Raw genomic sequence first — 6,535 nt, 5'->3', positions numbered from 1 at the left:
GTCCATCGTGCTCACATGGCGAGGGTTGCGAATGCGAAGTGTTACAGGGGTGGCTTGGGATTGGAGAGTTTCTCTTCGTGATCGCAAGGATAGGTTCGCGATCGCGGAAGTTGTTGGTCTAAGGCATGAAGGTTTGTCCTTCACATTCTCGGAGGTGGGCTCGCATTCACGTAGGCTCTTCAAGCAAAGGTTCACGATCGCAGTTGGTTTGTCACGTTCTCATAGGAGGAATCTGCAGAACGACTTTTGGCCTTCACGATCACAAGGTTACTTTCGCGATCGCGAAGAGGAAGGATCTGGGCAGAATATGGATTTAATACGGGACTTAGCTCATTTCCCTCATTTTTCATTTGGGTTGGCCGACTTTGGGAGCTCTTGGAGGGGAGATTTTCATCATCTATTGCAAGGTAAGTGATTCCCACTTATAGTTAGTTAAATACATGAATTATATGTGGAGTTAAACATGGAATTTTTGAAAATTGCGGGATTTTGTAAGAAAACCTATAATTTGGTATTTTTGGATTGACCACCAAAATTTGTACATGGAATTCAGAATAAATTATATATTTGAGTTTGTGATGTTATGGGTAATGTTTATCTTCAAAAAACTTCAGAATCTAGGCACGGGGGTTGACTTTGTTGACTTTTTGAACGGAGTTGGAAATTGTTATAAATTGGTAAATTATGAGTATTGGAGTATATTTTGATTGGTTTGCACGTTGTTTGATTAGTTTTGGATCGATATGCATCGGTATGAGGCATTAGAGAGGCGTTGGAGCAGGTTATGGAATTTTGGAGCAAGGAAAATCTAATGTCTAACTCTGTGAGGGAGAAATTACCCCGTAGGTGAGGTATTTGTTATGTGCTACTCGTTGTGGGGGCTACGTACGCACGAGGTGATGAAAGTCCGTACGTAGCAAAAATTATTCTTATGTCCGGGTAAACTTAAGACTACATCATGCGATATTTGTATTACCTTCACTCAACTTGTTAGTTTTGATACCCAAACTCGTGAATGTAATTTGATTAGAGATCATGTTGGGTCGAATCTTGATACCTTGAGTTATTTGGCAGGATATCTAGTTTCTGGTAACAAATTTGCCTCTTTTAATGTTCATGTTCTTGTGTTGCAAACACGTGACCCGTAATTAGATACGTTTCTTCCTTTCTTGTAGATCGGGCCAAACGCCTCGACACTATATTGAGATGTATCTATGATTCGTATCGGTCGACCCTCGACAATGTACACACTATTCTGTATCGGGACGTATGACCTCGGCATAACTCGTGCCTAATACCGCTAGTAGTCCGAATATTCATGAGATTCCTTTTCTGATTGGGATCTGGCAGTTATATGAGATGCATTACTTGTTGAGATAGTGTTTGATATCCCTTATCCGTTTGACATGACCTTTGATTCTTCTATTTGTTGAGATAGTACATGAGATTCGAGAAATTTATGTTGTCATGAGATAGTTACAGTTCTTACCTCATTATTAGTGTTGTGTTTCATTTCTGCTTATAATTTATTATATTTATATATTGGACAATTAGTAAGTGTCGATGTAGACCCCTCATCACTACTTCTCCAGGGTTAGGCTAGATACTTACTAGGTACTCGTTGATTTACGTACTCACGCTACACTTCTGCACTTATTGCGCAGGTATATCTCTGATGGTTATTTGGGCGCAAGGGTGCAACTATTGAGGGGACATTAAGGTGAGATGCATCCCATGATATTATCCGCAACACTTGGAGTGTCCATCATATTTATTTATGTTACCCTGACTATTTTACATTCCAGACAGATGTTGTATTATTATTGTACTTCCTAGAAGATGCTCATGCACTTGTAACACTAGGTTTTAAAATATTCTAGTAGATGTTAATGGTTTTGCATTAATATTGTCACCTTTTTATTTTTTATCTTATTGATATTATATGTATCCATGATTTTAAATGCATTCAATTCCTTGTTTAATAAAACTTATAATTTCAAAAGTAATAAAATGAATAACTATTTAGATGGTTCACCATTGGCTTGCCTAAAGGCGACGTTAGGCACCATCACAGCCTATAGTGGGTTTTGGGCCGTGACAGCTTGGTATCAGAGATCTAGATTCACTTGGGTCTCATGAGTCATAAGCAAGTCTAGTAGAGTCTTGCGGATTGCTACAAAGACGTCTGTACTTATCTTCGAGAGGCTACAGGACTGTTAGGAGAACTTCCCTTCTTGATCCTCGTCATGTGGTTTGATTTCATTGAAGCTTGTCATCATTTCCCTTCCTACTCATTCTTATACGATGATGAGCGTCTGTTATCATTTGGGCATCGAGGAGTTGTAGAAGTGTTGTAGATGTGGTGCAGGAGGTTTTATTCCTGCGTATTCATGTGGGCTATATTTGCCGCCTTGTAGAAGGGTGTTCTGTCGTCTCAGCTCAGTGATAGTATTGTCTACAGTTCGAGGATATGCATAGTGCATTGTGACGTTCATGTGTTGTTATCGCGTAGAGATGGTGTGTATGGTAGGATTCTTAATTATGTGTCGCGGTAGTGAATGAATCGAGAGGAGGATTATTCGGTTCGAGGTGTAGAGATTTGGCATTTAGTCCCAGCGGAGGGGAGGCAATTGGACTACAGATGTTCAGTATTTGGTTGACGGGGTAGCGAGATCGGATATTTTCGAACTTGGTGGAATTCTTTTTTGTATTATTGTGTCTTCATCCTTGCATGAACACATAAAGGCTTGTCAGTGTGATAGTCTTCATTGGTCCGTCTTCTAGGTTAGGTGCTGTGAAATGGTACCTAAGGAGCGGTTGTCTAAGAGGGCGGTGTGTGGCGGCTTCAGGGCCGAATCGGTGTTTCTGGTGTTGATGGGTCGAGGAAGATGATCTTAAGGAGGCTTAGAGTGATGGCAATCAAATTGTCTGTATGCTACGGAAATGGAAAGTTATTTGGAGTGGCATGACGGATGACAGATGATGAGAAGGGACATGGTAAGATATGTCTCATGGTAGTTGGGTCGCCGCTAGTAGGTCAAGTATGAGCAGTAGAGGTCGAGTAGTTCGCTTCAGAAGATGGTTAACTTGGAATGCGAAGGTTAGTGTATCGTATGGATTTCATGGTAGGATAGCCACATGCTTTGAGAAAGCTTGGTGCGAATTTTGTCACGGTGAACAAGGGACTAAGTTCGTGTATTCCGTTTGATATGGTAGATTATGTGCTTAGGAAGTTTGGATATGACGGAAAGAGTTTTCTTAGGATATGAAAGTACGTGAATGGTTGATTATCATTTCGGGATGTAATACGACTTCAAGTTTTGAATGCATCACTGGGTCTTCGGTGGATGTTAATGGAAATGAACGGGCGCTTACACCAAGAGGGCGAGTATGGGCTCAGGAGAATTAACTGAATTCATGGTGGTTGTAATCAGGGAATTGTCGTTGGAAGATGTCGATATGGGGTTACAGAGGTGGGCTATCTCCTGTGAGATATTAGGAGTTGCATGATTTCTAGTAAAGATCCTATGAATAATTCTATTTTCTATCCAACATGAAGTATGTACTACGATGTGAGCTGGGATCACTTAAAGAAGATGGTGTAGCGGTCAGGAGGTCAAGTGTGCGTTTGGGGATGATAATTCGAGTTATGTTATGAAAAGTTTAACAAGAGGATGAGAGGAATTTGGCAGAGTGAAGGTGCAAAATCATGGTAACCGAGAAGGAGGAGTCATTGTGATTTATAGACTTACTTGATTGTGGCTTAAAGCTAAGTGGGGGATCCTACCGTCTACAATTGGGTCGCGTGGTTTTGTGCCTCGACAATATCGGGTTATCAGTACGTTGGTGGATTAGTTATGACTAAGGGAAGAAAATAGCAGGGGTAAGTCGAGCAAGGAATTTGATGGTTGCGTGCTACAATTTAACCTTATTGATGTGGGAATTTTTTGAAATGACCTGGATTTGATACTTATGCGTGAAGGTAATGTGCAAGGAAAGAGAGTCATTCAATTGCTTCTTCTGGGGTATTCGTGTGCTAACGGAGCACTAGTTGCCATCTATATATTCGGGACCAGGTCAGAGTGGGCAACTCTTAAATACGATTCTAGTGTGTTCAAGAATATAAGTGTGATGCCTAAGGGTTTTCAGGCTCGTCATATGGCTAGGGGATTAGTTTTATAGCAGAGTGAGAGAGATTTAGAGTACTTCTATGTTGTCATCGGGTCTGCAGTGTAGTATTAGAGAAATGGGAGATACAACTTTGGATTCGCAGAAGATTTAATCAGAGCGGGTGTATCAGTTTGAGGTATTGTTGAGTGCCTGAGAAGAGTATAAAATGGCTTATGGGCATTGAGATGATGTGGACTCGTGATTTGGGTCACTCAGGATGAGTGTTATTTGAGGCCCGTTGTGTGATTGCATAGAGCTATTATTTCGAAGGCAAGTCAAGAGTAAATCGGAAGAAGTTGAGTTAGTTAGTAGTGGTTTGAATCATCATGGTTGTGGGAATGACCGGTTCCTTCGGTGTGGTAAGTCTGTACAAGTGATTCATGGATGTACACGCGGGCTTGAAAACCAACGTAATTTGATTGATTTGGAGGTATTTGATTCTTATGACTTGTTATGTGTAAATGGATCCCGAAAGCATTATGGTGGTTTAGAACACGACTTGAGTTCTGTGTCTTTTGTGGTTATGGGAATTTGGTAGTGTGTGGCGATTCTTCTTCTGAAATGAGATAAGTGATGTTACATTCCAAACTTTTCTACATTGGATTTTAGTGAAAGATTAATAAATTAATTAGTAGGTAAATATTGTTGTGGACATCAATCCACGTGTAGTAGCTAGAATGACTAAGCATTTTAAGTTAGTAGGTGGCCTCTTAGGAGTTAAGTGCTTTATTAGGTGTACTATATATATACATGTAAAGAGGAATAAGTTCATGCCTAATGTCCCTTATAGGATCTATGAGTAGACACTTGGAATAAGTTGGTGGTATAGTAATTACTACTATGTATGCCTTACTTCCACGTGTTTTTGGTCTTAGCATAATATGAACTCTTATCTTTAGGTGGGTGCATATAAAGGGGGTTATAATCTTATATATGTTATTGTATATTTTATTAGATGACCATGTGTCATCAATTAAGGGAAGAGTGGATGGGGGAGGATCCCACGTGTAAGGAGGAGGAAGTGATATATATATACACGTGTATCTTATTTCATTTTAGGAGATGGAGGGCTTAAGGAATGCATATGCAGTACTTAGTATTAGGTAGTGGAAGCATGAATTTATGGAGGCATCACCTTTTAATTTGATCTTCTATTCAACTCAATATTTTATGATTTGAGATATAGTAGCAAACATTGTTTCCTCTCCAACATAGCAGTAGCATTCTCTTTCCATTCGTAGCAGCAACACGAAGTTATCCAAAGATAGATTTAAGGTATGTTAAGGTTATCCCTTATTTTCTTTTGGCATGATCCATACGATATAAACGAAACGAGTAAACGCATAACTTTCATAAATGTCTCTATTCGTAGAAGCACTAGGGGTGCCTATTAACATACTTCTTATGCATTTCATTCATTTATACATGTACATTGACCCATGACCAAATGGTGTTATATACGCATATATTATATGTATATGTGATATAGGGAAAGGCTACGACGTTATATACGCACCACCACCTGATCAGCTGGTATACGTTGATGATTTTGCCCACAGTGGCCGAGATGATATAATGGGATGCCCTCAGAGGCTTGATGATGTTATGTACACATATAACTATGCATGATATTACATTTATACACATATGCATGACACTAAAAATATTTCATGATTTACAGAGCTATCCAGACTTACAGGTTGAGTCCTTTATTTCATATTTCTTTCATGTCCTTTATACACTGATTTACATGCCTTACATACTCGGTATATTATTCGTACTGACGTCCTTTTGTTATGGATGCTACATTCATGTATGCGGGTATAGATAATCAGTTTGATGAGCCCTCATAGTAGACGAGGTTAGCATTCAGTGAAGGATCGGTAAGACTCCACTTCATTCGAAGTGCAATAGAGTCTATAAGTCATCGTGTCAGAATTTTGCTATAGACTTATGAGTAAGCTGGGTCTTTGTCCCGAACATGTTTTGATGTTGAATAATCTTAGAGGCTTTGAAAACAGAGGTTCATTTTGTACAGTATGTCAGTTTCCTTGACGGCCCATATGTATTCATGTTTAAAGAACAATGGTTCATTGATACAACGTTTCCCACTTATAGTTATATATTACGAGTTGTGGCCATGTTCGCCCATGATAGATACATAAAGAATGGGTTTAGCCAACTCGACCTATACATGTTCTAGTTTTGGTCGAACAATCATGAGTTACAAAGTGGTTCGCCCGTGCCAGTAAGGCACCAGATGTCACCACCCCCCAGGTTTGGGGCGTGACAAAGTGGTATCAGAGCGGATCGTGTCCTAGAGAGTCTACAAAGCCGTACCTAGTAGAGTCTCACTTATGGGTGT

The sequence above is a fragment of the Nicotiana tomentosiformis genome, chromosome 11 (genome assembly GCF_000390325.3).
Source record: "Nicotiana tomentosiformis chromosome 11, ASM39032v3, whole genome shotgun sequence".
Taxonomy (NCBI): Eukaryota; Viridiplantae; Streptophyta; class Magnoliopsida; order Solanales; family Solanaceae; genus Nicotiana; species Nicotiana tomentosiformis.
This window is presented reverse-complemented; position numbering follows the sequence as displayed.